Consider the following 24,425-nt stretch of genomic DNA (forward strand, 5'->3'; position numbering starts at 1 on the left):
AAGGGTTTCTGAGAGTAACAGTCTATGTTATGTTTTTATCCATTTGAACATGGTTAATGACTGATAATATTTTAGTAGAGAGAAACTCATTTCATATAAACCATTCTCTGTATATAATTTGAAATTATTATATTTGCACATCCCATCCCAAGTGATTTGTTGTCTGTTATTAAGCATCTTAAAGCAAATTCATTTGTCTAACACTAAACCTAGGGATGAAAAGCATCTACTTAGCATGAATATGGGTAACTATTTATGCATGAATGAGATTAGATTTTTAAAGTAACTCCTACTCCTAAAGGTGGAAAATAGCAAAAGTGAAAAGCATTGAGAAACCACGTGTCAACTGTAAATGATTTTATATATAGGTCTTGAACATGTATGGCCTTGAGCATATTATGATGATAAGTTTTAGAAACTGAGTTCAAGATTTTATATGTAAAATTGCCTTAATAATTATAAGGGAGGGAAAGAAATATCACATATTTCTGTGATATTTCACATATTTTTAATTTTCTTATGTGATAGCTGAAATTTTATAAAGTTTGAAGTAAACTATGGGATTCTAAATTGATGTTTTCCATTGCTCTGTTGTCAATACCAAAAGATACAGGTTGGAAATTACAATATAGACATCTATGTTTAAAATGTTGGTTTCGTCCTTACCAATTGTTTAAAATCGCACAGATTTTATAAAACTATAAAAAAAAAAACTGCCCCATCTTTTCCTCTGAGCTTGTGGTTTTAAAAATTTAGTGTCATGCCTATATGCCTGTAATTTGAGTAACAATGGGGGAAGGGTAAAAATTGTATTGCTTTAGTAATAACTATTCTTAGCATAAGGTTTAAAGCAAAAGAAGCTAAGTCAATGAACTCCAAATCAATACCTATTTTCCCCCACACTACACTCTCTCTTGTTTATAACATTTTAACCCAAATTTGAGGATATCTGTAACCCAGAAATTTATATCTTAGGCCAGAAATTAGGATAATTGATGCATTAAAATATAATGCCTCCTATTCATGATGTGAGAAGCACTGTGATTAACCCAATTTATTCATTAAATCCTTGGAGATACTCTTGTTATGATTTGAATAAGGCTTTTATATTTTTGTCATTGACAGTTGGCTTTATGTTCTATTTAAAGATGGATAGTTGAACAGTAGAATGTATTTTTATGGAAATTTTAATATGCTATTTTTTGGCCACTTCTTAGTGGCATCTGCCAGTCTGTTTGGCAATACATGACAATAAATATCTTTCTTTCCTCATGCAAATGACAAATTTAGAGGTGACTTCATTTTAAAACACATCTAGAAGCAAAATGCATATTATACAAACAATAACACATAATAACCCAGTTATATCTTATGCTCCTTAGAAAAATTTTGGACTTTTTTTGGAGAAATTTAGAGGAAACAGAGACTTCTGAACATAGACATAAGCCATATCTAACTCACATTTTTAAACATGCATTTGTAAATACCACTTAGCTAGAAAATGGAATCATTTTGAGAGCAGAGAATAAAATAATTATAGAAAATTAATCTTACTCATGTGGAGTAGTAGAAAGAACACTGCTTGAAATCAAAAACCTGGAAGAATTAGAAAATCTAACTCTGCTATTGGTTCACTACATGACATATTTAATAAATGTTGAATGAAAAAAATCAATGAATGGGAAACTGAATGAATGAAAGTTAAATAGATCATTTAACTTATTTTATTTTAGTACTTCTGGCCCTGATGGTATGGAGGGTACATCAATAAACAATGCTTCATCTGGAAATTTTACCTTTAATTTTACAATCCTGCTGCCCATGTGCACGCATGATCACACTCAAACGTGAAAGAGAGAGAGAGAGAGAGAGAGAGAGAGAGAGAGAGAGAGAGAGAGAGAGAAAGAGAGAGAGAGAGAGAGAGAGAGAGAGAGGAGAAGAGAGAAAGAAAGAGAATAAGAACTATACCTGATCTTAGTAAATGTCATTGGAAAGAGGGCAGATGTTTTTATCATCAGAGGAAAGGGAAGGAATACCTACTCCTTCATAGAAGATTGGGAGTAATGTAAATCAATTCATTGCTCATTTTTATCTACCTTTATCCGGCTGTTTCATTTCTCAGAAGTTATTCTATATGTTGAGTACATAATCATATAGCTAGATCAGAGGATCTATAAAAGTTTGAGAAGTATAGCCAATCTTTTTTCCCTTGTTTTATAAATTTAATGTTCCCAGCCTAAAGTTAAGGTCATTGGATAGTGACTCGAAATAGATTTGTATTGTCATCTGTATTCTTAGAAGGCAGGGTCATGTTGTAAGTTTCTGACAGATTATGATCATTTGATGGTGATGGAGAGAAGGAACAGTGGTTTGAGGGGAATAATTTTATGTGACTAGAACCAATGATCTATAAATTGTTTACGATTATAGACTCTAATAATCTGGGTGATCAGTTATTGTTGTTGTTGAGTTGTTTTTAATTTTGTTCAATGTCCTCAATTGGATCTCATTGAGATTCATTTCCTCATTGTATCCTGGTTATTTCCTTCTCTTGCTCTGAAATAAATAGGATTAAGTGATTTGCCCAGGGTCACATAGCTAGTAAGTATCTGATATCAGATTTGAACTCTTGAAGATGAGTCTTCTTGATTTTAAACTCAATGCTCCATCCACTGTACCAAATAACATCCCTTTAAGGGCAAATCACAACAGCTGCTAGAGAGTCTAAAAGGACTAAAGTTCCTCCTACTTTTTAGTGGTATAGATTACAGAGGCAAAAAAATAATTATATTGGTCATATGCATCATTCAAATTAGAATTCCTATTATTTTCATTTGAGATTCAACATTTTGAGAAATTTTGAAGAGGGTCAAATTTCTGTTCAGCCCTTTTACATTTTCTTTTCTGTAACTCTTTTCATTCAACTCCATAATCATGCCAATAAAATTGTTCTCTAATTAGTCGAGTCTTCCTGATACTACCCATCTACCCCCTGATCCTAGTACTGAACACTGATTTTTTTTTTTAGTCTTCCTGATACTGTCCCATCTGCCCCATGACCCTTATACATAATCACTGAGCACTGATTTTTCTTTTTAAGCTTAAGAAGAAAAATAAAAACACTGCTATATGCATAGTACAACATGAGAGTATTTAAAATATAAAGCAATAAATTTCTATTTCAAAAATAGCCTATGTAATAAATACTATACATTATATTCAGGGTTATAAATCTTTTCTTTGCTCCTTTGTGGGTTCTTTTGTTCTCTTCTGTGCACTTTGTGCTTTATTCTTTTTTCCCCTTCCTCCTCATGTCAAGAAAGCTACAAGTAAACAGAGATATATTTTACATACATACATACATACATACACACACCCACGCAAAAGCATTCACATATATTCACATATACATTAATATACATCTATGATTTTCATCCTGTTTCTCTGAAGGTAGATAACATCTTCTTTCATAAGTTCAAGTGCTTCCAAATTTTTCTAACTCCACCAATTCATCATTTCCTAATCCACAGTAATATTACAACCTTTTCTTATTATTTATTTAAGCTTAAATAATAAAAATAAAAACATTGTTATATGTACAACAGAACATGAAAAGATTCAAGATACAAAGCAATAAATTTCTATTTCAAAATACACTGTGTAATAAATAATATCTATTATATTCAGAGCTATCATCTTTTCTCCTTGCCCTCTTGTTTCTACCTAAATATAAAAACTTTTCTATCCTTCCAAATATATATGTTGTCCTCACTTTATCCCATTCCCCTTAATCTACACATCTTTCTATACCCCCTATTCTATTTCCTCATCCTATTACTTCTTTATAAATTTAGAAGACTTTTATTACCTTCTAAATGTGTATGTTATTTTCCCTTTTACTCTAATATTACATGAGTGGGGTTCCCTCTAAAATACCTCTTTTATCCTCTTCCCTTCACTATCTCCTGACCCTTTTATTGCTTTATGAATTTAGAATATTTTATATTGTTCTAGCCATAAATGTATTTTAACCCAGTCTCCATGAGAATAGGGTTCCAGAACTACCAGTCCTCCACTCCCCCATCTAATTCCTCTGTGTCAATTCTTGTTCTCACATCTCCTTTGTATAAGACAAAAATAGAAGACAATGTGAAATATCCAATTAGAAAAACAACTGACCTTGAAATTAGACTTAGGAAAGAGAATTTAAAAATTAATGGATTACCTGAAAGACATTATCAAAAAGCCATCTTTCAGAAAATTATCAAGGAAAATTGCTCTCATGTTTTAGAACCAGAGGGTAAAACAAAAATTGAAAGAATTCACCAATCACCTCCTGAAAGAGCTCCCAAGATGAAAATTCCCAGGAACATTATTGATAAATTCCAGAACTCCCAGGTCAAGAAGAAAATATTACAAATAACCAGAAAGAATAATTTAAAATGTCATATAGCCATAGTCAGAACAACATAAGATTTAGCAGCTTCTACATTAAAGGATTGGAGGGCTTGGAATACAATATTCCAGAGGGCAAAAGAACTAGGATTACAACCAAGAAATACCTATCCAGCAAAACTGAATATAATCCTTCAGAGGAAAAAGGATATTCAATTAAGTAGAGGACTTTCAAGCATTCTTAATGAAAAAACCAGAGCTAGAAATTTTAGCTTTTATATACAAGACTCAAGAGAAGCATAAAAAGGTAAACAGAAGAGGGAAGCTATAAAGATTTAATAAAGTTAAACTATTTATATCTCTACATGAGAAAATGGCATTTGTAATTCCTAAGAAGATTTTCATTATTAGAGCAATTAGATGAAGCATAGACGGCAAAGGTATGAATTGAGTATAAAAAGATAATATCTTAAAAAAATAAAAAAAAAAATAAAGGAGTGAGAGAGGAATGTACTAGTAGAAAGGAAAACTAGAACGTAGAATGGGTAATTTATCTTGCATAAAAGAGGCAAGAAAAATATTTTACACTGGATGAAAAGAGGGGAAGATAAGAAAGGGAGAAAAGACCAAGTAAGACTTTTTCAGTTGGGGTAATTAAAATAGGCCAACACATCAAAGGGCCAAGCCAGGAGACTGATGAGGGACTTATGGAAAATGCCTACTCTGACTATGATCTTATTTCTCCTTTTGTTGGAAAGTTTTCTTCTATGATGAACTATTATGTTAGAGAAAAGTAAATCTCAGAAGATTCAATGTCTCACCTTGCAACCATCTAGAGGAATAGGATGAAAAAGACTTTGATAATGCTGTTTGTATCCCTCAGCACATGAACTCAGATAACAGCCACTTCACAACATTAGACAAACTTACTGATCATGCTGTTGAGGGAAAAATAAGCATGTTCTCATAAAAAAAATATGGGGCATTATTGAGGACCATGCCTAAGTGTGAAGGGCTCAGTCAGTTTTCTGAAAGCTCCCACAACTATGAATCATAAAACACTTGAAGGAATTGTGAATCAGACTTTGCTGATGCAGATGTTGTGTGTGGTTTACAAGAGCTACCTGGTAGTGGCTGCTGGAAATCTAATTGACAAGCAAAATAGATCCCTTTATGTGAGAGGATGATAACAACACAAGGAGATTGAAAGGCAGTTGTATTCTCTGATCTCTTTCCTCTTCCTTCTTGCTTTTGATTTATTTCATTCACAATTCACAAGAAACATCTGTATCAGTAAAGGCTGATTCATAATTCTTTCAAGTGTGTTATGATTCACAGCTGTGGGAGCTTTTGGAGAACCAGCTGGCCCCTTCACACTTAGGCTTGGTCCTCAACAGGTGGGGATTAGGCTGGAGGGGAATAATTGTGATTATAATACAATAATAAATGTGAAAAAATTGAAACATGTTTCTCTGATAAAAGCCTGATTTCTGAAACATATAGAGAACTAAGTCAAATGTGTAGAAGGCTGGAACTTTGGAGAAGTATACTTGCAACAAGGATACAACAAGATGTTAACGCAGTGGAGTTGTTGAGATATTATTAGAGAATTTGGCTTATGAAATTTTAACCCCTAGTGATTGGAAATCTATAGCAAGAACATGTTTAAAACCTGGACAAAATTTGTTGTGGCTTTCTAAGTATAGTGAACTCTGTAGAATACAAGCCTAATGAAATAGTCACCTTTGATCAACTAGCAGGTTTAGGTCTGTATGCAGACACTTTAGCACAGATTAATTACCTATAGCAGCATTTGGGCAAATTGCTGCTGATGATATCAAAGCATGGGGCACCCTCCCAGGAAAACAAGATAGAGGGGAAGCCTTCATGAAAATAGTGCAAGGTTCAAATGAATTCTTTGCTGATTTTGTGGGACATCTGCAGAGAGCTGTCATATGAACTATTGGTGAAAATGTAGCAACAGAAAGTATGATAAAACATCTTGCTAAAGAAAATGCTAATGAGGTTTGTAGAAGAGTTATACTAGAACTATAAAAAGATGCCACTTTAGATGAGATCATAAAACACTGTGCTACAATGGGGTCAAATACCATTTATACCCAGTCTATGATGCAGACTTTTCAAGATCTGACTAAACATGGAAAGACAAGATCCCTTTTGGCAAGGGACTTCTAGAGAGACTTGTCAATGCTTACAATGTGGTAAAATAGGGCATTTGAAAGTTCAATGTTGGCAAATAAGACAGGGTGGGAGAACAAGACCCAAAACCCTATGTACAAAATGCAACAAAGGCTTCCATTGGGCATCAGAATGTAAATTGACTCAGAGAAACAGGAAGCTGGGCCCAGCTCTAGGGCCCCAGGCAAAAAACACTTAGGGTTTGATGGCAGCCAATGCTACACCCAGAGAGTCTTTAGAAGTTCAATACTCCAATATGATCAATCAACTGAGAAGCAACCTAATGGGAGAAAGGGATTACATGATCTATCATCTGAGAAGGAACCTGATAGGGGAAAGAGATTACAAATGGGAAGAATAGAGTTGTATGCAGTTGGGATTATTGAGATATCTCCTGGGGAGGTAAAATCTATAGATTCTTTGCCTCCAGGCATAGTAGGCTTGACCATTTCACCTCCAGAGAGTGCTTACAAAACAGTTTCCAACCATACATTGATTTGGGAAAGTGGGGGATGTGTAGCTCATATTCCAGTCACTAATACAGGTAGACAATGTGTGACTTACCAACCAGGAGAAGTAGTAGCATTAGGTTTACTGATACATCCTCCTAATAGGCAATTTGGTGATATTTACCCAGATTTTGACTCCCAACAACAGAATCCAGGAATATTTTGGACTATATTTGTTACAGCTGACCATCCTATGCTCACTATCTTTGTAAATGGAATACCATTGAAAGGGCTGGTAGACACGAGTGCAGATCATACAGTCATTAAATATGACAATTGGCCCAGTCATTGGCCAAAGATTAAGGCAGACATTTATATGTCTGGCATAGGAGGATCACTAGCAACTGAAATTAGTGCTACCCCTTTAAGATGGATGTTTGACAATGAAACAGGAATTTTTTACTCCTTTTGTAGTAAATAAAATCTATGGGGGAGAGACATCTTACTACAGTTAGGATTACAATTGAATACTCTGTTTTTTTTTAGGCAGGGCTGCTGTTGAAGGCCTACCTGCACACTCACCTGTTCCCATTCAATGGAAAACTGATACACCAGTGAGGGTGAAACAGTGGCCCTTAACAAGTGAAAAAAAATCAGTCCTTATTAGATATAGTTCTGGAACAACTTGACCAAGGAAACTTACAACCTTCTCTAAGTCCTTGGAATTCCTCTGTATTTGTTGTAAAAAAGAAACCTGGAAAATGGAGGATGTTGACTGATCTGAGAAAAGTAAATGAACAGATGGAAACTATGAGAACTCTTCAGCCTGGACTTCCATCTCCTACTCAATTGCCTAGGAATGGCCTCTTTGGGTTATAGACATTAAGGATTCTTTTTATACTATCTCCCTCTGGATAAAGAAGATATGAAAAGACTTGCATTTTCAGTACCCAGTGCTAATGTAGCTGAACCTTATAAAAGATATGAATGGACATTTTTGCCACAGGGAATGAAAAATACCTACTATGCTGCTCTTATTTCTGTAAGAAAAGCATTTCCAAAAGTTATGTTGTTACATTACATGGATGGTATCTTGGGGTGTGAAACTTAGGAGTAAATGTTAGAAGTATGTCTACAAAAGACCATAGAAACACTAAGGAACTACAAATTGCATATAGCTCCAGAAAAAATTCAAAGGCATGCTCCTTTTCAATATTTATGATATGAAGTATATCCTAAGTGCTTACAATACAAAAATTTTCTTTAAAAACAGAAAAGTTGAACACCTTAAATGACTTTCAGAAATTGATAGGAGATATCCAATGGATACATCCAGTTTTAGGCTTAACTCCCTACCAATTACAACCATTGTATGACATTTTAAGGGGAGACACTGCTTTATACATATACTGTTTTCACTGGTAAACTAGACACATATGAATCAGAAAAACAGAAGTCTAGTGATAAAGAGTCCATATCAAAGTTTACCAGCAACTTAGCATAATAACCTACAGTCTCGAGGAAGGAATTGTGTGATCTAATCCATTAGCTAAGATGTCATACACTGCAGCAAAGAAACTACAGAAATGAACTTGATGGAGCAAATGCTTTGTAAAAACCTCTATGTGTGAGCCCATTCTCCCCAGTACCTAAGGGAAGATTATGTTTCTGGTTTAGGGAGATGTTTATACTTTAGTTCTTATTTTATCTTTTAGTGAACATCTCTTGTAAAAGGTAAAAGACAATTGTTAACTGATTAATGCATACTGAGCATATACTAACTGCAACTGTTACATGATAGTTGGTACGTTATTGGTGATTGATACTGGGGAGGACATAATGAAATAAGACAACAGAATTCCCTTCAGGGAGAGATATAACTGTCCTCCAGGGACCAGGCTTTCCAGTATTATTAGAACTTAAGATAAGTATCCCTAAAGTTGATCTATTGCTACAAGATTATTGGATGAAAGATCTTGGACTGGAAGAGAGTGCAAAGACCGTATAATTCAAGTTCTTCATTTTATACTTGAGGAAAGTAGAATGAATAAATAACTTATCCATTGTCACCCAGACAGTGAGTGTCAGAGTTGGGATTTAAGTCTAGGTTTTCTGATACCAGAACCTATGTTCTTTCCACTATAAATATGTCATTAGATATAATCTTCTCCCAGAAGAAAAGAAATGTATTTTCTAACTGGAATTCTCATTGAAACCAGTCATCACATCAGCAGGTGATATACCTTGACATTGTCACACAATCAGGATAGAAGATGTTTCAAAGCAATGTCTTCAGATTAAGCAAGATAGAATTTTAAATAAAGACAAAATGCATATCTTTTAAAGTTGTCTTAATTATTTTTAAATACCTTTTTTTAACATATTATGTGTAGAAGATAGAATACAGACCTGGAAGTAACATATACTTTTATATAAACATAAAATTATCTGATATCTTAAGTATTATATGTATATGAATACATATATATCTATGTATATATTATAACAACACATAAACACACATATACAAATGAATTCATCTTAGGATGTCATTTGTTGATAATTACATGCTTCCCTTTTGTAGAAATTTTAAATCGCTAAGCAAGCATAATGGCTCTAGATACATATAACTAAAGATTGTCCCTAACTGTTACAGTTGCAACACTACTTACTCAGCATGAGATCTCACATGTTGAGAGTTCACTAGACTGTACTTGTTTATAGATTGTTTTTTAATAACCCAGCAGCTCTGTTCTGAGTCAGGGGTACACAAACAAGTTAGAGAACTGAGAGGCAGAAAATGAATTATAGAAGCCTGGAGCTGAATGAGAACTTGTGAAGTTGTCTCCGCAGGCCTGCCCAGCACTCTCTCAGAACTGTGGTGCCATGGGGCCTACTCATTTATCTCTCCCCCAAAACAGCAGGAATTAAATGGTTGGAGTCTCGTGATGAGTAAGAGGTAGTTTATACAAGTGCTTTCCGTTTAGATTAAAAATAGAAATATAAATACAAGCAGGGGAAAAGGGGGCATTGAATACTGAGGAGCCACTCACACATAAAAAACTACCAGAGAGAGAATGGCTATATTTACAATAAAGGTTTGTGATGACCCTAGCCATGCTTCATGCTCCCTCCCTTTTTTTTTTTTTTCTTCTTCTTCTTTTTTTTTTTTTTTTAAATGAAAACAGAGACTAGTTATATAAACTACTCACTGGAAGCCTGCAAGCACTAACCATTTTTATTTCTTATTGGAGTTGGAATTAGAAAGGAACACTGCGTCCCAGAACATGGAAATCCATCTACTGTTTCTTTGTCTTCATCCATGATTAAGAGAAAGTAGAGTTGCTGTTGCCAATCAGAGAAAACAGATAGAGTGATATCACTTTGTCATTTGTTTTCAGGCAGATCACAAGCTGCTTCCTGAGAATCACAGACATCCTGTTAGGTCTGGGAGGCTCCATCCAGGCATCTATGCCTCAAGTATTTCAGAAAAGTCAAATGAGGCTGCTCCTTTTGTTCTAGGAACATGTCAGAGTTGAGTTGAATTTTGTGTATGTGCATGTGTGTGTGTGTGTGTGTGTGTGTGTGTGTGTGTGTGTGTGTTTAATATTCTCCACCCTTGTTTGTTCCTTGATGCAGTACGGAGATGTCATTTGTATTAGAGCCAAAAACTGGAGACATGCTGAATATGTGAATACCAAGGAAGTGGTTTCCTTAGCAATCATAGGCATGTGAAAATCACAACTTCCTTTCCCCTTCTTGTGACCTTTTTTTTTTTTTGAAGCAATTCAAATTGAGGACAATGAAAATGAATTCCAAGTACCCACAGTGGGCATGAATTGCTAAGCAGTTATTCACACAGTAGACAAATTACTCTAAAGCAACATGAACATTTTATTAGTAAAATTGCTTAGTATTTAGGGATGTCCCTGTATTTTCCAGTTTCTTCCACCCTTCAAAAAACTTTCTCTATCCTCTTTACAACTGAGAAAGCACAGATCTGTGGAACTACATCCTCAGTGATAAATAAAAGTCAGACATTTGCTACATATGCTATTTAAAAGCATTTCCTCCCTAGGGAAAGGGACAAGTCAAATCACTTTCAAAGCAGTTCCGTTTCCATACTAAATATCTATGCTGGCAGCTCTCACTATGTAACCCATCCAGGTATCTAATCAACAAGCATTTATTAATCACCTACTATTTGCCGGGTACTATACTAAGCCCTGAATCTAGACTGCCTATATAGATTTAAAGCTTGACAAGACCCCAGATTTTACATAATCTAAACTCTCATTTCAAAGATGAGAAAAATGAGACTTTTTCAAGGACATGTAAGTGGGACTTGGGCCCAGATTTTTTAACTCTAAATCTAGAACTTTTCCCACTATATCATGCAATTTAATACTTTAAGGCTTCAAGGACATCCAAAGTTGGATCTTAGATGACCTGAAGCTTCTTGTGATTTAATATGATTTTGTGGTCCTCTGATTATAGAGGGGGTTCTGTTCTAATAATGTCAGCAAATCCCCAATCTTCTGGTTGTGGAATCTGCCTCAGGAAGCTCCCATGCCCAATCTGTTTGATTATGAATAGACCACTCCTCAGTCAGATAGCTTCTAGCCTCAGGATAGTCCCACAGATCAAAATCCTGAGACAATAGTGAATAGATCACTCCTCAGTTCATTACTGATTATCTGATAGATAATCTGCTAGTCAGTGATAACCATATTCAGGAGACCACTCCTGGGCCATAGAATTAGCATATCAATGATAGAAAGATAGATAAAGGGGTCTCTTCTTTCATAGCACTTTGCTAATTTCTTTTGAAATTCAGCCTGCTTGTAATTGCATTATAATTACAATAAACTTTGCCCCTTTACTCGGAAATGGGTTCAAGTTTGCAAATTCTTTTGAGACACTTTGTGACAGTGGTCTATGACCTCAAACATTTTGAGTCCTCCTTCCCAACTTCAACACTACATGCAGTCTCCCAATATTTCTATTTAGCCTAAAAGGAATTGGAATGCTTAAATCCTAGGATCATCATGAAATAGCCCAGGCAATACAATTCAGGACAGCCAAGGTGTTTGCAATTTAGAGAGCAGTTTATCTCTGGATCGAGTTCTGTCCAGAACCCAAGTAGAGACAGGCTTATAAGCAATTCTTGTTCAGCCTTGCAGTTACAACAGTGACTTGATTTCTCACTCAAGAAGGGGGATACTGAGGAGCTTACAGGATGTCTGACATCGTTAGGCAAGCATTCCATGTGAACTTAGTTAAGCAACATTTTCCTATAAGCCTGAGGCCCCTTGACCCAGAGATGTGGGGGCCAGTCTTTTGTCCATTTCAATCAGATCATAAAAACATCCAAATCCAAACCATTCCTTTCATAAATGACAAAATGGAGGCTCAGAAAAAAATAAGTGATTTATTCAGAGTTACAAATGAAGGTAAGATTTTAATTTAGATTTTTCTGACTCCATGTAAAATGCCATAATATAACAATAATAAACAAAAACATATATTATTTATATGTGGGGCAATTAATTGACACAGTAGATAGGGTGCTGAACCTGGAGTCAGGAAGGACTCATCTTCCTAAATTCAAATTCTGGCCTCAGACATTCAATAGATGTGAGACACTGTGCAAGTCACTTAACCCTGTTTGCCTCATTTTCCAAATGGCAAACCACTCAAGTATCTTTGCAAAGAAAACCCCAAATGAGGTCATACTGGCTGGCCTTACTGAATTTTCAACTGATAAGCAATGTTCTTTTTGTTTTTTTGTTTTGAAAAAGTCCAAGGAATATGTATTCAGGAGAAGCTTTTCTCATATTCAAAGTAGATATAGCTTGAAAAGAAAGCTATCCTCTCCTACCTTTGTATAATATATAATACTCATGAAGAAAAGAGACAAAAGAATCATAGATACTGACTTTTTTATAGCAGCATGTGTCCCATAAACTCAATTCCTTTTTAATTACAACTCTGGGCAGCCAGCTCATTTTTAGCTTCATTCTTAAGCTATGTAAACTCAGGCTAAATGATTCTCCTGGGAACCAATATGACTCTTTAATGGGACCTGGAATAGAAATACACATTCTGAAATTCAGATGCAATCAATCCACAACCCAGTTCTTTGTTGGTAAACAAGGATGTGAATGGTACTTGATGTCTCAGATCTATTGGCAAATTGCATATGACAAAATCAGAGAATGCTAGGATTCTAGATTTAGATTTAACAAACTTCAGAGGTCACATATTTCAAGTCCCTCAATTTATACTAGAGAAACTGAGGTCTTTAGAATGAAAAACCTTTTCTAAGATTATATTAAGTAATAAAGCAAAGAGTCAAAAATTGAACTTAGGTCCTCAGACTAGTTCAAGAAATTTCTCTGCTATAAAATACTCTTAAAATGGTAAGTTGAATCCATGAGTCCAAACTATTCCTGACCAAAAATCCCTTCTATAGTATCTTCTATATATTAGAACTTCTCAAGCTTTAGGGGGTTATAGATATCTTTAAAAATACAGAGAAACTTTGGATCCCTTTTTAAGATAATATCTTGAAATACACAAGACCAAAGCAATGAATTGTAATTGGAATTAATTATATTGAAATACAGTTAAGTTATATATTTAAAAAGTCCACAGATGCCTAGACTAAAAATTATTGTTATTTACGGTCTTTACTTAAAAAATTCTAGAAAGGGATTTGTTCTTCTTGCTCTTACTTACTCTTACTTACTCTTCCTGACTCCAGGATTTTCTTGACAAAGATATTCGAATGGTTTATCATTTCTTTCTTGAGCTCATTTTTCAGAAAAAGAATCAGGGTTAAGTATCTTGCCCAGGGTCATATAGCTAGTAAGTGTCTGAGTCTTCCTGACTCTAGACCCAGCACTCTATGTAGTGTACCACTCAATTGCCTAGGGACATGTTGACTCTCAGACTTATATTGACTGATCAATAAAGAATATTGATTCTCAATGAAACCCTATACATTTTGGGGTAACTCTCATTGTCAAGAATTCTTTTTTTGCATCAAACCTAAGTATGCCTCTATGCAATTTTCCATATCAGTATTCCTAGTCTTCCATTTGGGACCAAGAGGAACAAATCTAACACTTTAAGACTTTCCTCAAGAAGAGAGAGAGAGAGAGAGAGAGAGAGAGAGAGAGAGAGAGACAGAGAGAGAGAGAGACAGAGAGAGACAGAGAGAGAGAGAGAGAGAGAGAGAGAGAGAGAGAGAGAGAGAGAGACAGAGAGAGAGAGAGAGAAAGAGGGAGGGAGGGAGGGAGGAGGGAGAGGAAGAAGGAGATGGAGAGGGAGAAGGAGAGGAGAAAAGAGAAAAGAACAAAAAAAAAATTGATATATCAACGGAGACTCTAAGTGCATCCCAGCCACACAGAGAAAAAGCCAGAAGACTAGATCTTCTGAGAGAGGGTCCAACCAGTAACGTTTCCAACACAAGACAAGGGTAAGCCAAGAAAGTCTAGAGCCTGAGATATTGAGCAGAGCAGACTAGACACTCAACCAGTGTCTAGAAAAGGAACCTAAAGTTTGGAGAAGTGTCACTCAACTCTATAGGGCTCATCCAAAGGGTAATGATGAAGACATATCCTGGATCAAAATTTACTTGCTCAATCTAACTCAAAGTCACTAATCCTAGGAAGCACACAAACTTTGGTTTGGACTATCTTGCTTCCACCAATTCCAGTACTGGCTGCCACAAGCACATTAATGCCATTAGCGGACACACCATTTAGACAGCTATTCCTGAGGTACTGGAAGCACACAGACTTCTTTGGCAAAACACAAATACTCCAAGGCATTAATAATTCCTTCCAGCTAGTAAGTATCTGAGGTTGGATTTAAATTCAAGATGACAAATCTTCCTGATTCTAAGTCTAGTACTTTATCTGCCACCTTGGTGACCTGAGTATAATCTTACAGAATGCTCTTTAAATGGATTTTTAAGAAAATAGAGTATCTCCAAATGTAATGATGAAATCAGAACCAAGTAGATGATTTGAAATGTAAAAACAAGAGTCAAAATAAATATAGATTTTTATTAATTTAGATGAATAGTTTATTATATGAGAATGGGGGGGAGGGATATGTTCTCCTTAAAACCCTAAGGTCTTCAAGAGTGATTGAGGAAATAAATAAAACAAAGGACATGGAATATATTAGGTTATATCTTAATGATCTTAAGAGAAAAAAATAACAGGAAAGGAAAATTAATAGACTCAGTAACAATGATGGAAAAAGGGAGTAAAACTTGTTATCACACATAATCAAAGTGTTTGAGAAAGTTATAAAAATATACAGGAAGGTTTTAGGAAACTTAGATGCACATAGACCTCTCTCTCATCTAAATAAGACAAAGGAGGGTTGAATGCACACACACACAAACACACACACACACAAGCACACACACATACACACACACACACACACACACACCCCAAGATTTGATTTTAAGCTGGCAAAAGACAGAAAGAGGAAAGGTAAGAATCTAAAGATTAGTCATATGCAAAACATAATTAAAAATTCATTTTCACAGAGTTTTTTGTTAAGAGAGAATTAAAGGAAAGAACAAAAAAATCTAAAAATCTCAGGGACTGGGTGAGGAAAAAAAAGACAAGTAGACATAAAGAAGCTGATTGTATCAAAAATAGGTTTATAAACAATTAATATATACATAAGTAATATGTTTATATGTACAAACTATAAGCACAAACACACACACAACTCATTTATTGTTCAGCTGCATCAGTTGTGGCTCATTCTTTATGACAAACAGGGTAAAATGACTTACACACCTTGTTAGTAAGTGTCTCATGCTTGATTTGAACTCAGATCTTCCTGACCAGTTCTGGTATTCTCTTCACTGTGTTATCTAACCACTACTAACTCATAGTCATTCCCCAGTTGAAAAATGGTCAAAGGATATGAATAATTATCAAAAATGCTTCATAAATAATAAGAGAAATGCAAGTCAAAACAATCCTGAGGATTCATTTCAAATCCTGCAAATTGGCACACACACACATACACACACACACACACACACATACACACACACACATAAAAGACTTCAATAGTGTCAACAATAAATGTTGGAGGAATTGTGGAAGAATAGGCACACTAATGCATTATTAAAGAAGATATGAAATTGTATAAGCATTTTGGAAAGCAATCCAGAATTATGCAAATAAAGTAACTAAAATGTCCATATCATTTAAACCAGGGATTCCATTATTGGGTTTATTCAACAAAGAAGTCATTACTCTAAACTAAACTTGGCAATGATGCAAAAAGAAAAATAAGAAACAAGAGATCAGTCATATGTAAAACATAATAAGTAAAAATTCATCTTCAGAGGGTTTTTTCTGAAGAGAGAATTAAAGTCCCCATCTATTTCAAAATATTTACAGCAGCACTTTTTCGTGATAGTTAAGAATTGAAAACAAAGTAGATGTACATCAAATTGAAAAAATGGCTAAATAAATTGCAGTACATGGATATAATAAATGTTACTATGCTATAAAAAGTGGTGTGTGATGAATGCAGAAAACATGGAAATTTCTATTTAAATTTATATATAATGAAGTAAGCAGAGTCAAAAAAGTAATATATAGAGTAACTATAATGTAAATGAAAAGAACAAATCACATACCAAAAAATTAAATGTAAATGTAATGATATAGCAAAGATCAAGCAGTATTTAAAAGAAGTGATATGAAAATATATTCCCAATGTATATACTTTCTTGTAGTTACACATTATACTTTTTTTTTCTATTTTTTCAATGCATCAATCAACTATGTTAATTTTTTTTCTAAAAATACTATCATAAGTGACAGTTCTCTTGGAGAGGCAGGAAGAAGGATATCTGGAATAACTATGTTAATATAAAAGATAGGAAATATCAATAAAAACTTATTTTTAAAAAATATCTAGATTAAATTAATCTAAAATGAAGAACATTGCTTTTCTCTCAGAACCATCATATTTTAAAATAAGAGAATGAGGAAAAGAGAAGGGAATTGACAGGGTTCAAAAAAAGATAATCAATTTTTTTCTTCTCTTTTTCCTGACTTTCCTGCATTTCTCAATCAAATGTCAATCTCTTTTGTCTATAATATTATATAGCTGTTTACAAAAATAGAAAATAAAAGAATCATACCAAATTATTTCTATGAAACAAATGGAAGCCCTAACCAGGAGAACATTAAGTTAAAGAAAACTGTAGGCCAATATTCCCTAATGAATATTGACACAATTTTAATTAAAATAATTGCAAAGAACCTAGAACAATACTTCTATTATAAGTGTTATCATTTATATAACTCTTTCATGCTTAAGGTACTTAATAAATGTCATTTCATTTCATCCTCACAATTGTATGATATGGATGCTATTATTATTGCCATTTTACAAAGGAGGAAATTTAAGCAGACAAATTAAGCCACATAGTTAATGTTTTAGGATGTTGAATTCAAGTTTTCCTCACCAAGATCTATCATCCATCTGCCACTATGTTATGCATTAGAACTAGATAGGATTTATATCAGGAATGAAAGGTTGATTCAATATCAAGAAAATATTAGAAAATATTAATTAGAAATAATTTAGTCACCTTAATAATTAATAAATTAATAAATGCAGGAAAAACTGCTGAGAAAATACAATTATTTCTACCAAAACAATAAAAAGTTATAGAAATAAAAAGATCTTTTTATATCTACCTCAAATAAAAAAAATCATTATATGTAATGAAGATAGACTAGAGACTTTTCCAATAAGAATAGCAGTAAAGCCAGGATGTCTATAGTCATTCCTATTACTTAACATAATGACAAAATGTTAATTATAACAATAAGAAGAAAAAATAGGAGATTATACACAGAAAAATAAAAAGCATTTCTTTTTGCAAATGATATTATTGTCATATATAGAGCCTTGGGAATCAACAACTATTAATTAAACAATTCATGAAAGTATAAAATATAAAATAAAACTGTAAAGTCCAAATTAGCTCCCTGGAGACCTCAAGAACAGCAGAAGTCAGGATAAATAGAAGTCCTTGGTCTTTAGGGGGAGAAGTGAAGGAGACAGACAAACTGCCACAGGCTTGCCACCAATCTTTCTCCTCCTAATCCTGCCAAAAAGTGAGTCTGGCTCCTCTCACACTCCTACAATTATCTGTATACACCAAACATAGAGCCACCATGGAACAGTGAGAAGGGCCATTTTTTCCAAACATATGCTAATAGAATCATTGTCCAATAAGTAATTAGCCTAAGTGCTTGGTTGTCTGATTCAAGCACACTTTTTAAGAGTTTCAGCCCTTTACATCTCCAATTTTCTTTTGTTTTAGATCGCAGATGGTCATTCCCTCCCTTATTTCTCAGGAAGAGAGATGAAAAACACCAAAGGGAAATGGGGAGTCAAGCCAGATATTGTTAGCTGGTTTCTGGGCTGAAGGGTCTTACTAGAAACAGGTATGCACAAACCCATCAGCATGGGAGGTATTACATAAGCACATAATAAAGTACAGGCTATTAGTGATAATTCTCTCCATAGCCAGGGCAGGCTCAATGTGGTATAACAAACATGAATTGTACATGCAAGTAGTGCTATAACAAACAATATAAATCAACATGTGTAAGGGTCCAAAGAAAGGTCAGGCAATTGCAATTGAGATGTAAGTGGATCCCTGGATGTGCTTAAGAGTTGAGTACTTAGGGACTTCCTTTGTGGGTGGGATCTCCACCCATGGGGGGAACCTAGATCTCTATCTAAAGTCTGGGTCAAGTTCAAGATGTAGCCTTCATCATTGATTGGCTTCTATCTGTGACCTCATTGATCCTATTTAAGCTCTGGACATGAAGAGCCCTTCCCTTTTCTCTTTTCTTTTCCCCCCTCTTACCACCTGGAGACTGGACTGGGAGGTCACTACTAAGATATGTGCAGGAGGTCATAGAGTAGATGTGATTTATGGGAATAAAATTGAAGTTTGTGCTCTGTTATGCTTCAACTACTTTCTATGAGATAGTAGCCAGAGGATTATGAGGACCTCAAAACAGAGATGAGATTGATATTATTGATATTATATTTACCAGTTATTCTCTGATAGGCCTAGGAATAAGGACCGATTAGCATTAGTTAGGGACAGTTAAAAAATACCTAACAAACATGGTGTTGTAAAAGATTTCCAGAAGTCCTAGAAGGAAAGTGTGTAAATAACATTCACACATGCACCTCAGCATCCAAGAGATAGTCCAAAACCAATCTATTGTCTATTGCTTCACGTGTCAGGGAATCCAATGATCCCTGCACGTTTTTGAAGCCCTGTAACAGTCTTTTTATATGTTAGGGAATTCAATGATTCCTGCAGATTTTGAAGTCTTACAACGGTCTTATCATGTCTCAGAGAATCCAATGGTTTCTGAGGGTCTTCAAGTCCTACAACAGTCTTATCATGTCTCAGAGAATCCAATGATTTTCAAGACCTACTACAGTCTTATTAACAGTTTTTGATGTCCATGGGTCAAACGCCATAACTGCCAGGTTCTTTCAGTGGTGGGCACAGTCAGCAACAGAACCACCTGATGTTTCTTGGGTCTTCTCCTTCATTTCAAGTGTCTGCTCTATCTCTCTCTGATATACAAAGCAAATATAGCTCATTGGCACCCATCTGATTCCTTCTTCATCTCTAGAGATACAGGCAAACCCTCTCCCCCAAGCAGTTAACCTATCTGGTCCCTTCCATTCACCACTCTCTGCATCTCTCCATGTCACCTGACAATTATCTAAAGATAGTGGAGCTGATTGCACTGGACACTGCCCTTTCAGTGGGTTATAAAATCTATTTGCTGGAGCCAATGCATCTTTGTCAAAAATTAAGAAGTTAATAGTATAAAGAGCTAGATTTAGAAGTTCTCTAGGGTTACCTGTGGCTTCCCTTTTCTTTTCTTTTTGGAGGAGCATCTAAATGTCTCTGTTTCTCCTCTTTACTATTACCTGCCCTTGAGGATTAAAGGGTATGACAGTGGTGTGTAAAATTTTATACTGTGCACAAAAGTGTGCAAAATGTTAAGAAGTATATGCAGGTCCATCGTCTGTTTTTATTCTTGTAGCACACCCATAATTGCAAATGCTTGTACAAGGAATTCAGTGACCACTAAGGCTGTCTCTTTTGCTGCTGGTATTGCAAAAGTGAATCCTGAAAAGGTGTCTACTACAACATGGATAAAAGACAGACAACCAAAAGATTTATAATGGATCACATCCATTTGCCAAATATCATTCTGTCTCAAACCACAAGGGTTCTTCCCTGGAGGGAGTGTAGGAGCTTGGAAAGGAAGGCAAGCTGTACAAGTTTTATTATGTTCCTAGCTTCCTCTCTTGTTATTCCGAATTGTAAACGTAAAGCTCGGGCAGCCTGATAATATTTAGAATGAGATTCTTGGGCTCTTTGAAATAAAGGAATATTGGTCAACATGGTTAGAAGGCTATCTGCCTTTGAATTACCATCAAAAATTGGACCGGAAGTCCACTATGAGAGTGGACATGCAAGAAATAAATCTGAACTGGATGCTTTCTCATTTGCTCATGAAGTTCCTTAAAGAGCTGATATATATATTGGAAGCTACAAATTTTATTTGGGCTGTAGCAAGTTTTTGCACCACACCTACTGAATAGGCCGAATAAGATATTATATTTATATCGCCTGGATAATAAGTAAGATCTAGAATGATTGCATACAATTCATTCTGCTGAGTGGATTGTAAAGGAGTTCTGACTACTCTCTTTATAGTTAAGTCACGAGAGTATACAGCATAAATATTATGTTTGGATGCATCTGTAAAGATAGTTGGTCTTTTAAGAGAAACTTTAGAAACCTTTCTTCAAGTATCCATAGCCAATTATGTAACAGTCTGGTTATCTTTAATGGAGACCCATGTGTAAAATTTTGAGCCATGACCAATAAAATCTGCCACTCTGGGATAGTTTCACAGCATACATTTTTTTGTGTATTAGTATAAAAGGTGTATATCTTGTCAGATCTTATCCAGATAATTGTACTGCTCCCTTAATGGCCTTTAATAAAATTCTAGCCACAACCACTAGGTAAGGAGTAAGGCTTTGTTCTGGTTGTGCTGGGAGGTTCACACACTCAATCACACATTGTCTCCTTGATGAAGGACTGCTGTGGGTGCCTCTTTTGTAGCAAAAACTGTTATTTCCAAGGGTTTTTTGAGTGATTCTTTCAACCATATTGGATAAAGCAATTCAACTTCTCTCAAAATCTTTTCAGCTTCTTTTGTAAGCTGGTATGGTGAGTTTAAAGCACTGTCTCCCCTTAAAATGTCATATAATAGTTGCAATTGATAGGTGGACAAACCTAACACTGGACACATCCATTGGATATCTCCTAACAATTTCTGAAAGTCATTTAAGGTGTTTAGCTTCTCTTGTCATAAGGAAAGTTTTTATACTGTAAGCATCTTAGGGTATACTTCATATCGTAAATATTGAAAAGGAGCATGTCTTTGAATTTTTTTCTGAAGCTATATCCTTAGTGTTTCCATGGTCTTTTGTAGACATGCTTCTAACATTTGTTTCTCAGTATATCATCCGTGTAATGTAATAACATTACTTTTGGAAATGCTTTTCTTACTGGAGTAAAAGCAGCAGTAACATACATTTGACACATAGTAGGGCTGTTTTTTTATTCTCTGTGGCAAAAGTGTCCATTCATATCTTTTATAAGGCTCAGCTAAGTTAATGCTGGGCACTGAGAAGGCAAATCTTTTCATATCCTCCTTATCTAGAGGGATAGAACAGAAACAATCTTAATATCTATAACCCAAAGAGCCCATTTTCTAGGCAATTAAGTAGGAGATGGAAGTCCAGGCTGAAAAGTCCCCATAGTTTCCATTTGTTCATTTACTTTTCTTAAATCAGTCAACATCCTCCATTTTCCAGATTTCTTTCTTACAACAAATACAAGGGAATCCCAAGGACTTAGAGAAGTTTATAAGTGTCCTTGGTCAAGTTGCTTCTTTACTATATCTAATAAGGCCTGAATTTTATCTTTGGCTAAGGACCACTGTTCTATCCACACTGATGTATCAGTTTTCCATTGGATAGGAACAGGTGACAGTGTTGGCAGGCCTTCAACAGCAGCCCTGCCTAAAAAACCAAAGTACTCATTTGTAATCCTAATTGTTGTAAAATGTCTATTCCCTACAGATTGAGGGGGATTTTTTCAACTATAAAAGGAGTAAAAACTCCTGTTTCACCTTCAAAAGTCCATCTCAAAGGGGTAGCACTAACTTCAACTGCTATTGATCCTCCTATGTCAGACATGTAGATGTTTGCTTTAATCTTTGGCCAGTGACTGAGCTAGTTGGCACCTCTAATGACTGTAAGATCTGCACCTGTGTCTACCAATCCGTCTAATAGTATGCCATTTATATAGATAGTGAGCATAGGATGGTCAACAGTCACAGCTGCTGTCAAGAATATTCCTGGATTCTGTTGCTTGGAATCACAATCTGGGCAACTATCACCAGATTGCTTATTAGGGGTCTGTATCAATAAACTACTTCCCCTGGTTGACAAGTCACACATTGTCTACCTGTATTAGTGACTGGAATATTGTCTACACATTCTCCAGTTTCCCATGTCAGTGTTTAGATGAACACTGTTTTGTAAGTACTCTCAGGAGGTGAAATGGTCAATCTACTGTGCCTGGAGGCAAAGGATCTATAGGCTGGAGAGGAACAGATTTCACCTCTCCAGGGGGTATCTCAGTTGTCCCAAGTACATACATCTCTATTCACCCCATTTGTAATCCCTTCTCCCATCAAGTTGCTTCCTGGCTAATTGGTCATGTCTGGGTATTGAACTTCTAAAGGCTCTCTGGGTATAGCATTGGCTGCCATCATGCCCCAAGTACTTTTTGCCTTGGGCCCCTCATCCCATTTTCCCTGAATCATTCTACATTCTGATGCCCAATGGAAGCCTCTGCTGCATTTTGGACATGGGGTTTTGGGTCTTGTTCTCCCAGCCTGTTTTCTCACTCTGTCTCTAGGCCACCATTGAGCTTTCAGATGCCCTACTTTACCACATTGAAAGCATTGACAAGTCTCTCTGGAAGTCCTTTGTCAAAAGGAACCCTGTCTTCCCATGTTCAAATCTTGAAAGTCTGCACCATAGCCTAGGTATAAAAGGTATTTGTTCCCACTGTGACACAGCATCTTATGATCTCCTCTAAAGGAGCATCCTCGTGTATTCCTAGTATAATTCTTCTACAAACCTCATTAGCATTTTCTTTAGCAAGTTGCCTTATCATAATTTCTGTTGCTGCATTTTCACCAATAGTTCATATGACAACTGTATGAAGACATCCCACAAAATCAACAAAGGGCTCATTTGGACCTTGTACTATTTTCTTGAAGGCTTTCCCTCTACCTTATCTTCTTGGGAAGGTGCCCCATGCTTTCATAGTAGCAGAAGCAATTTGCTCATATGCTGCTATAGGGTAATTAATTTGCACTCAAGTGTCTGCATAAGGACCTAAACCTGCTAGTGGATCAAAGTTGATTGGCATATTAACTCCAGGTTGCCTATTTCATTTAGCTTGTATTCTATAGAGTTCGCTATACTCAAAAAGCCACAACAAGTTTTGTCCAGGTCCTAAACATGTCTTTGCTATAGATTTCCAGTCACTAGGGGTTACAATTTCATACCATATTAACATAATACCATATTAACATAAGATAATGTACACCCATATGGAGTGCCAGCGTTTTTCAGATCTTTGATAATTTCCAGATTAAAGGAATGTTTCTTCTTCTTTCTTGACCTGAAGAGTTAAACTGTTGAATCACAGAATATATTTATATTCTCTAATCAGCTGTATTATTCCCTTCCTCTGTGGCTTTAAGTAGTGCTTTTTGCAATCTAGTGATAGGAGGGAGTGATTCCTGGGAGGGAGGTGCTGGTGGTATCACTGCCCCTCCCACTCCTCCTCCTTCCTCCACCCCAGATGGTAAAGTTGATGGAAGGGGGGTCAAGAGTCTGCTCTGGTGTATGTGGAGTTGAAGCTGGGTTGTGAGAGTGAGAATCACCAAACCCTTCAAGTTCACTTAAGTCCTCATGCCTTCTGACAATATTGTCATTAATCTGTTCTTTGCCTTTCTCTTTTTCCTCACACTTCTTCATATGGCTGTTCTTAAAACTTTTTTTTTTCTATAACTTGTCAGATTCCTTAAAGCCAATTGTATTAAGTTGTATATATAGAATGTTTCCTTGGAAATTGAATCAGGATAATATTCACATAGTTGATCTCCTACT

This window comes from Sminthopsis crassicaudata, chromosome 4 (genome assembly GCF_048593235.1).
Source record: "Sminthopsis crassicaudata isolate SCR6 chromosome 4, ASM4859323v1, whole genome shotgun sequence".
Taxonomy (NCBI): domain Eukaryota; kingdom Metazoa; phylum Chordata; class Mammalia; order Dasyuromorphia; family Dasyuridae; genus Sminthopsis; species Sminthopsis crassicaudata.